Raw genomic sequence first — 10,178 nt, forward strand, 5'->3', positions numbered from 1 at the left:
GAGTTATTTTCTTATTGTGCCTTAAAATTTAACACACTCACCGGTAAAATTTCCACTTATTTCTTATTTTTATTTTCCTAAAATTTTTGTTGTGCCTTGCAACCTTTTCAATAGTCTTGACTCTCTTATATATATATATATATATATATATATATATAAATATTTCAATCTGGTGACAGAGGATGAAATATGGTCAGGAAATGAAAATTCAGTCCATTGAAAAGCATTACACCACATCTTCAACATCTAAGAAGTTTAAGAGCCAGCAATTGGCAGAGGAGTCAGCATACCAATTCAACCACAAATTTACAAACAATGGGAACTCTCTTAACTCAAAAAGTTTTGTTGCTTTGTTCAAATGACTGGCTTGAACTCTCTTGAGAAGAACTAAATAAAACTCTCAGAAAAACACACATCTACAAGTTCTAGCCACGAAATATTGCATTGTTTAAGTGAATGGTTGATGTTTAGTAGTGGGATCGACCTGGGACCATATGAATAAAAAGTGAACTTCTTAATTGCATACTCAGGCTGAGGAGATTTTTTTCAACAAATGCTACGATAGAAACAACTAAAAGAAAATTCTTAATCTAAGTTATTTAGATTTAGTGAAGCCCTTTGGATGCAGCGTTGCTAAAATGCAAACCATGAAGGATGTACTCATGTCAAATGTGACAGTTTTAACCCAAGGTTTCATGCAGAATTGTCTCCCATGGACTACTTATGTTGAAAATATAGTGATAATCACACATTTAGGGAAGTGATTTGGTAGTAGCGAAGGAAATAGTCACATTTGTTTCCTTTCTCAAAACAATTATAAATAATGTTGGTAGCAGTCGGTATTATCAAAGCTTTTATTTTTAAACGGTAATCTTCCAGTTTCGGGAGGTAAAAAAGTAAATAAAATACAAGGGAAATAACTTAACGTCTTACTAGTATTATCCGTACTACTCTGAAATGTTTTTTTTTTTTAGCTGTTTATAAATAAAATCACACACGTGATTGAAGTTAACTGTTTATATATAAATCACACACAAGATTGAATATCATAGTACCGGCTGCACAACAACTTATGGTAATCTTCCAGTATAGGGAAATAACAGTCAAACTAAAGCGTTTGACCCGAGCTCAAAAATAAAAAAAAATAAATTAGTGTAATAGGTGTAAAACAACTTGCTGTGAACGAATATGAAGAATGCGCGCTCGCGAACGGGTGGGGTGAGGAGAGTACGGATAATACTAGTAAGACGTTAAGTTATTTCCCTTGTATTTTTATTTACTTTTTTTACCTCCCGAAACTGGAAGATTACCATAAACATATGATGCACTGCTGTTGTTTGTTTGCATGTGCTTCGAGTAACAATTTATAATGAGGAACAAACTTATCTAAACGAAGTACAAAATTTTATGATACAAAAACTTTTGAAAGTTTGTAAAGTTTTCTTTTAATTTTTTGGTTCCCAATAAAAATATATATGAGAAGGGGAAAATTTATTCTGAATTTAGCTTGTATATAGAGGGAAATCAAATCAATAGTCTCCCAACCCTTATCTACCGTGCACAAACACATACGTACCAACTGGGTAGTTTGCATCCCATTAGCCCAGCTCCACTCGTCAGAATAATGTATTGTAGAAAATGTGAAAATGTTAATGTAACATGGAAAAATTTGGATCGCGAGGAACTTGATTTCATGTAACACCGCTACAAGACCGTTACTAACAACAACTCGTTACTGATGTTAAATACAAATTTAGCAATTTGAAAAGTTACTTTTCAATATATTTAATATCTATAAAACATCGATATTGTTTGTAAAGCAAATAAGTCTCTATTTAGAATATTTTTTTGGTTGTTTCCATGATCAGGGTGAATCGAAACTTTAGTAAACAAAGAAGCATTCCGGGTAAGTAGAGTCCCTTATTTATAGATGATATGTATACGTACTCAGCTCTGAAGGAGCAAACTTTTAAGACGTCGGTAGGTTGTGGACCTAATGACTTTCACATTTACAACCATGCATATTTATCGGTCAATATAAAAATCCTCACCCGTTAACGAAAAAACAAACAAACAACAGCATGCTGGATGTCAACAACTGATAATGTCAATACCACACACACCACGACATACACTGCTTTATTGGGCATAACTACAGGGTTTTACCCCCCCCCCCCAGACTTTGGGAGGTCATAACTTTCAGAAAAATGAATATGCCTATTGGGCATAGACATAACTACAGGGTTTTACCCCCCTTGCTTGCCACTGAGCATATTGCATTTCATCCAATGCCCACTCAGTCTCTTCCTGGTGTTGTGATTACCACATTTTTTAAATATATTATATTATTTTTCCCCCCTTATCCAATGTATACTTTTTTTTTACGACCGTAAAGTGTAATTTAGTGGAGTTTCAGCTGCTATTGAATGACTATGTATAGAAGCCCTTGCTTGTTTACCACAATATTCATCTCGATTCAGCAGGCGTATGATAAAAGGCATTCTAATCATGACCATTCGTAATTTTTAGGGGTGTGTTTTAATGATTTGAGGGAGATTGGACTATTATTTCTGGCTGGTCAAGTGACTTCATCAAGGTTCATTTTCTCACTGGTTCTGGTGGTGGGCAGTTACCGTTCTTTTGCTCTTGTGGTTGGTTTTGTGCATTTGTTTGAATTTAGAGGAAGGGGTTATGCTTCCAGACTGGTTAGATCGACGTGACTGATGTTTCTTTTGAATAATTTGCAAGTTAATTGCTGCAGGAAAAACTTAGGCAGAAAAAGAATTCCAGAGGGATGAAGTTCTGGGAAGGAAGGATTGGATGTAATGGAGCTGGCCTCACAGAATATAAAACAAGACATACAAAAGGAATGATAATAATGATATCATTGCCACCCAATATCACTATCTTAGTACCAGGTCATACCACTACAGCTCCATCGATGATGGCACAGACAAAACCTGTAGGGTATATGAACCTTTGAAGAAACCACCAATCATATCGTATCTAGTTGCCTAGCAGCAATATACTTTCACCTGAAAATCTACAGGGAATACGTCAAAATCTGTTAAAGGGGTTGATTCCTGATCAATCATTTTTCATTGACATTATTGCTGTAGGTAATTCTTCCTGTCTTGAGTAGTTGTGGCTGGGCGTGGAGATTTTTGGTTCTCATAATTTACTCCTAGTAAGAGGATGGGGTATTTAAAAATTTTTTTGTTGACTCATGGGTTTTGTTTGGTGTCACCTTAGGAGTGACAGCCAACCTTCAAGATTTGTTCTTGTTAGCTTTTTGTGTAGAATTGTTAGAACATCAGAAAAAATACCTTGTGGTATTTGTTCCAGCTCTTTACAATTTAAGTTCAAATCCTACCAAGGCTAATTTTGCTTTTCATCCATTCAAGGTTGATAAAGTTAAGTACCAGTCAAGTGTCAGGATTGTTGTAATTGACTTACACCTCCCCTCAAAATCTATGGCTTTGTACCAAAATTAGAAGCAATTATTATTGAAGGTTGTGAATTGGCAGAACCATTACAGAGTCAGACAAATTGCTTTGTGATTTTTCTCCTGGTTCTTTACATTCTGAACCGAAATCCCACTAAGGTCAACTTTGCCTTCCATTATTTTGGGCTTGATAAAATAAGATACCTGTCATGTATTGGGGTTGATTTAATCAACTTATACCTCTACACTAAATTTCTGGTTTTGAACTTATGTTAGAAACAGTTATATTATCTTTATGTCTCTTATTTTCATCTCATATCACTGGGTTCAAACCAAGATTATGCAAGGTAGATATTGCTTTGAGGACAGCTCACTTCATAGCATATAACTCTTGTAGGATAATGCTTTTTGGAATTTTGTTGGTGAATTTTCCCATTCTCTTGATTAACCCAAGCCATCAGTACCAGTTGATTACTGGGGTCAATGTAATCAACTTAATCCCTCCTTTGAACTTGCTGGCCTTGTGCCAACATTTGAAGGCTTGTTGTTGTTGTTGTTCTTGTTCTTCTTCTTCTCAATAATATTAATAAGCTAACTTTTTTGTTTTTGTATGTACCTGTTGTGTGTGTCACACTTACTTCAAAGAAGTGGCAAAGCGAGAGAGAGGAGGACAGAGAGGAAGTAAGAGAGAGAGAGTAAGTGAGAGAGAAAGAGACAGTGAGTGGTGACAGTGATCATTTTGTGTTTTTAAATGTTTCAGAGAGGACATAAGAGAGAAAGAAAGAGAGTGAGAGAGAGAGAAAGAGAGGGAGTGAAAGAGACAGTGAGTGGTGACAGCGTTCATTTTATGTTTTTAAATGTTTATCACATTGCAAGAGAAGTAGATACATAGATACATATACACATTGTTAAATCAAAAGCAAAAGAGAGGAGGAATACAAAGGAAGTGAAAGTGAAACAGAGAAAATGAGCAAGACACCAGATACGTAAATCTAAAGGAAAGTTCATACATAGATACATACACACAGCAAATAATGGATGTCAATTTCACTTTTCATTACCACACGACGATAAAATTAACTCACAAATGGCTGAGTACTCTACAGACTTGCATAACATTAACGTAGTTCTCAGGGAGATTCAGCCTCACACAAAATATGACTTACCAGTATTTCATCTGTCTTTATGTTTTGAGTTCAAATGCTTCTGAGGTCAGTGTTTTTCATCCTTTCCAACATCTTCAGTTTGTTGCATGAATTGTTCAGGTAATTCCTTCTATGCCCAACTGTTTGTCCTGCTGTTCTTCTTTCTGGATATTTCTAGCTGCAGATAATATTCATTCTTCACCTTACTCAACATAGTTATTCAAACCCAATATTACAGTATTGATGACATCTTCTGTATTGAACAAACCTCAACCTTCTTCCTTTCTTGGTAAGCAGACCCTCTCAGTATTATTTTTAGGGTGGTGTGTATTGTGAGAATTCTGAGCAGCTGTGTAGTTCTGTCTAATTCCTGTAGTGCTGTCTTTATCTATTTTAGAAATGGTACAGAGTGTCTCAATACTGACATGTCTTAACGACATTCTCTCCATTTAGTTTTGTTTCAAGCACCTTCCTAAACCTCCTCACCTTCAGAGACTTGCTCTCTCATTTTAATTTCTCTTTTAATTACATTATTATTCTGCAACATCCTAAGCACTTGTCTCCTTCATTATCTCTTAGTAATCTAATGATACCATCATATGATATCTTTATACCATCAGATTTAATGTCTCAGCCTCTTTCCATAATTAAATTTTTGTACTTAGATATCCCAAACTAGTGTCATGTAAAAGGCATTTGTGCTGGTGCCTTGTAAAAGCACTCATGCCAGTGCTGTGTAAAAGTACACTCTGTAGAGTGGTTAGTGTTAGGATGGGTATCCAGCTGTAGAAACCATGCAAGACAGACATGGAGCCTTCGGCTGACCAGCTCCTGTCAAACCATCCAACCCATGTTAGTATAGAAACCGAATGTGCTATTGACACATAAAAAGCACCCAGCACACTCTGTTAAGCAGTTGGCATTAGGAAGGGCATCCAGCCGTAGAAACTCTGCTTCAGCTAATTGCTAGAGTCTGAACAGCTCCCTGCTAGTCAGCTCCATGTCAAACCGTCCAACCCATTCCAGCATGGAAAGTGGATGTTAAACAATGATGATGCACACCAATCTCCTTGCAAAATATTTTTACTCTTTGAATCAGAGAATCCAGGTCTTTCTAATTTTATGTGTACAGTTTGAGGTTATCTGTATATAGCTGGTGATTTATTTTCACCTGGCTTTAACTAGCTCAGAGGCAGGCCTGGATTTACTCAGTATGCTTATCAGAGGGATTAACTCAGTGATGAAAAGTAGTTAAGAGAGTGAGTCTATCTGAAATATTCCCCTGTGTATTTTCATATTTCCACAATGATTCATTTCTATAGTTGAGTTCTACTTCCCATGATCTCATTGTTTTTTTCTAAAAAAAAAAACTGTTAATCTTTTTATTGACCCCCAAGTGTCTCCAGGTACTCCAAGGATAAGCAATGTGGAACATGCTTGTAAACTTTCTATCCAATCAAAAGCTAAGATTTTCTTTCTTATTCTTTCCTCACTTGATATTATGCTGTCAATATGCAACAGATCAACAATTGCATTTAACTTCTTTCTGTATCCCTTTTGCTCCTCTTTGTAAGAGATTCTTCTGAAAGGTGTACAGTTTATCTGCTATAGAGCCTGTTAATAATTTCCTGAGTTTGATAAAGCATGTAATAGGTTTATAAATTACTGAGTTCCCTCCTCTTTCTTTGTCCTGTATTTTCACTGGCTTTTCTTTAGCCATCCATGTTAGTGTTACATTTTCTATAGTCAATAAAGAAGGAGTTGTTTATAGCTGTGCATACTTGTAAGAGTTTAAAGTCAGAATCTCAACACCATCTGATCCAGGAGCTTTCCAACTTGTTATTTTTTTAAATATATTTCCAATTTAGTTTATTATTATCATTGAGTGAAAGAGCAATGCATGCCATCAAAGTGACACTAGGGTAAAACATATGAAGCCCAGTATGCTCATTATGACTACCAGGCACATGTATTACAACCATATGTATGGTGATTGCATATCAAGATAAACAGCGCATGACCTTACAGGTGACCCAGTTAGAATTTTCTTCAGATTGAGTAGCCCATCTTGCTCAAAAGGTCCCTGAATAAGGTTTGTTTAAGGATGTTGAATGAAACACCCATGTTTCCAGAGGTGAATTATTCAAACCCCAAAGAATTCCTCTCAACACACGGCTATGATGCTCCCTACCTACACCTGCTCATGATAAGAGATGCTCATATCATCATCTACTAAGGGACATGCTTAACTGGTTAAAGTCAAACAACTGACTAGCAAATCTCTAGTATTGAGCAGAATACTAGCCCATCTTTTACACCAAGACAAAACATGTATATGATAACACTTCCAATCAGTTATATTGAGAAGCCACGAGAGCCACTACCTGGTACTGCATCAGGGCATTTATTATTTTTTCATATACACACAACAGATTAGACTGTTGGAAAAGAAAAAAAAAATCCTAACATTGAGCTACTGGTAACCCTAAATACCAAGAACCCTCTGAACAACACTGTTTTCTGGAGCTGTACTTAACTGGGTTTTATGCCTATTTCCTCTATCCATCTGTTCAAATCTTTAGGGATAGTACCCAATGCACCTACAACTACTGGGATACATTTTACCTGCACTTTCCATTGTAATTCAATGGCTAGGGCCTGGTACTTTGCTATTTTTTCTATAACTCTCATGTTGATTTTTATCATCATTTGAGACTGTAAAGTCAGTTATCTGGCATTTTCTATTCTCTTTATTTACTACTAAATCAGACCGTCCAGCTTCTATTACTCTGTCGGTCTGAATGTTAAAGTCCCAAAACGTCTTGTATTTCTTACTTTCTAGTACTTTACTAGGTTCATGTTCATACCATTTATCACTATGTTCAAATCCTAGCTTTCTACACAACTCTCGGCAGATTACTCTCCCCAGGTTGACATGTATTTTCTTGTATTTTTTCTTTGCCAGAATGTTACATTCACTTACTATATGAGTAATGCTTTCCTCTTTTGATTTGTATAACCTACATTGGGAATCTACTTGGTTTTTGTCTGTCTTGGCTTTTATCCATTAATGCTTGATCTTGTGCAGCTACTAACAAACTTTCTGTCTCCCTTTTCAGCTTTCTTTTCTGCAACCATAACCATGTCTCACTACTACTATTTGCTGCAACTATCTTGGGGAATCTACCATGCAACGCCTTCTGCCAGTCAAATAATTTCTGTTCTTGTTTTTGGTTTTCATCTTTGTTTGGGTTTTTGGTTTCCCTGTCTTGCTGTGGCTAGCAACTTTTAATAAATTTTCTTCACTGTTACCTACATAGGAGTTACATCTACTCTAACTCCACAAAGTGTTCTACTAATATTAACCTGCTTCCACCTTCCTGTCTAGGTAAGTATAATCTTGCTACTGCTGGTCTTGGGTGGAGTCCTCCATTCATATTGAATTCCTTCCTAGTTCTGTCTAACTTGATAATTCAGTTTTTGTCTAATCTACAAAAGCTGCTGAATATCTAAGTACTGATACTGCCCAAGTATTTACAGCCTTCACTAGATTTAGACCATTTAGCTTTGACTTCATTAGCTCTCTCACCCTTCTGATGTTCTCCTTAATTTTCATTTTCATTTCTGTAGTTAGTACTCTGTCAGATTCTAATACTCCTAGATACTTATAACTCTCTCCTCCTTTCAATGATTGTAATGTCTGGTCATCTGGTAATTAGATGCCTTTATTATTATTATTATTATTATTATTATATCATGAAAAATCTCAGCTTTATTTTGCTGGGTATGATAGAAAGTATCAACTGCCCACAGCCAGCAAACTAAGGTGACATTTGTTTACTTCAAGAACCCTGCAGAAGAATCTTGCAGTTCCAAGCAATGATGATTTTTGTAGATGTTCCATCTTTACATTCATTCCAATCTTTTTGAGTCACGTTGATAGATGGGTACTTATGCTTCCAAGTGCACCAATCACTATTGTTATCATGTTCATTTTCTTCATTGCTCACAACCTATATATTTCTCACTTTAATTCATCATAATTGTTCACCTTTTCTTCTTCTTTTTCTCCCATCCTGTTGTCACCAGAACATGCTATGTCAGTTATCAGGCATGTTTTTTTCTTTTTTGTTCACTACAACGTCAGGTTTCTGATGTTTAATCTGGTGGTCAAACTGAATCATTGCATCTCACAGGATTTTGCAGTCTTCATTCTCATTAACTCAGTCTGGGATTTTGTCATACCACATATTTGAGCTTTCTAGATCATAATTTCCATACAGCTCCCAATGGATCGTTCTTGCCACATTGTCATGTCACCTTTTGTGTTTATGTTGTATCAATTTCAGGTGTTCGTTAACAATGTGCCACACTATTTCAACCCTCTCACCACTCATTCTGCATTTGTTGCTCTCGGTTGTGTTATCAATTCTGCACTTCACATAGTTTGCCCTCAATGCTTGTTCTTATGCTGTACATATAAGTGCATGTTTCAATCTTCAAGTTACTCCTCTGCATCCATAACCACCAGCCTTCTGTATCTGGCTTTGCACTTGTATCTCTTGCAAACTGAATGTACATATTTTCCATCCCATGCCATGAGAGTTTTTCTAAATTTATCAAATCTGTGTCCTTCACAGTTGTGAGATAAGCCCAAACCATTGTCACAGTATAGACCAATATTATGGGATGAGAACTTGGATCTCAGTTTATCTAATATATAAAGACCCACAAGATCATAAATGTCAGCAGATCACAGATGTTGAACAGGAGAACACTACTCTCTCTGGATTGAGCATGCTGTCTCACTGACTTTAACCTTCTCCCCATTGGTTAATTATAAAGGGGATGCAACACTTGATTATCTTTTCCTTTCTCTCTTTTCCCCCATTATCTATTTATCTTTTGTTTTCTTATTCTGTCTTCTTTCATTTCACCATTTGTATTCACTCTTTTCTTGCTTTTTCTTGTGTTTACTCGTAGACCAGCATCCTTTCTTGGTTTTTCAAATATGACAAGCCATATTTGTGTATTCAAGCCTGAAAGGTTGCTTGGAGACTCAGGGAATGATATATAAATCTACCAAATTATTATGTTTTCACTGTATGGAACTATTAGTAGCTCAAATTTAAATATTGCAAATTTTAAATTTTATATATATATATATACTAGCAGAGGCACCCGGCGTTGCTCGAGAGTGGCACATAAAAGACACCATTTTGAGCGTGGCCGTTGCCAGTACCGCCTGACTGGCCCTCGTGCGGGTGACGCGTAAAAGCACCCACTACACTCTCTGAGTGGTTGGCGTTAGGAAGGTCATCCAGCTGTAGAAACTCTGCCAAATTAGATTGGAGCCTGGTGTTGCCATCCGATTTCACCAGTCTTCAGTCAAATCGTCCAACCCATGCTAGCATGGAAAGCGGACGTTAAACAATGATGATGATGGTACTTGGAAACTTTTATGAAAATTAAAATGGGGATTAAATTTAAGAAATGATTTACGTGAATATCCTCACAAGAGTAATTGAAATAAATGGCGATTGTGGAACCCCCCCCCCCATGCACGCACACACACACACACACACAGT

The 10,178-nt window shown here is 36.4% G+C and overlaps 1 protein-coding gene across 6 annotated transcripts in view; it reads left to right on the forward strand.

The window, feature by feature from the left end:
* The window catches only part of LOC106871082 (coiled-coil domain-containing protein 34), a 110,824-nt gene that overhangs the window by 9,006 nt on the left and 91,640 nt on the right, over positions 1-10,178 (forward strand). For 2 of the 6 annotated variants that reach the window (XM_014917363.2, XM_014917367.2), the window contains exon 1: positions 1,691-1,906. The exons of 2 other annotated variants lie outside the window; for them this stretch is intronic. The gene's annotated coding sequence lies outside the window, so the exon portion shown is untranslated. Of the gene's footprint in view, positions 1-1,689; positions 1,907-7,709; positions 7,979-10,178 lie in introns of those variants that run through there. 2 more of the 6 variants (XM_052968916.1, XM_052968924.1) reach the window with 2 other exon arrangements.

The sequence above is a fragment of the Octopus bimaculoides genome, chromosome 1 (genome assembly GCF_001194135.2).
Source record: "Octopus bimaculoides isolate UCB-OBI-ISO-001 chromosome 1, ASM119413v2, whole genome shotgun sequence".
Classification (NCBI taxonomy): Eukaryota; Metazoa; Mollusca; class Cephalopoda; order Octopoda; family Octopodidae; genus Octopus; species Octopus bimaculoides.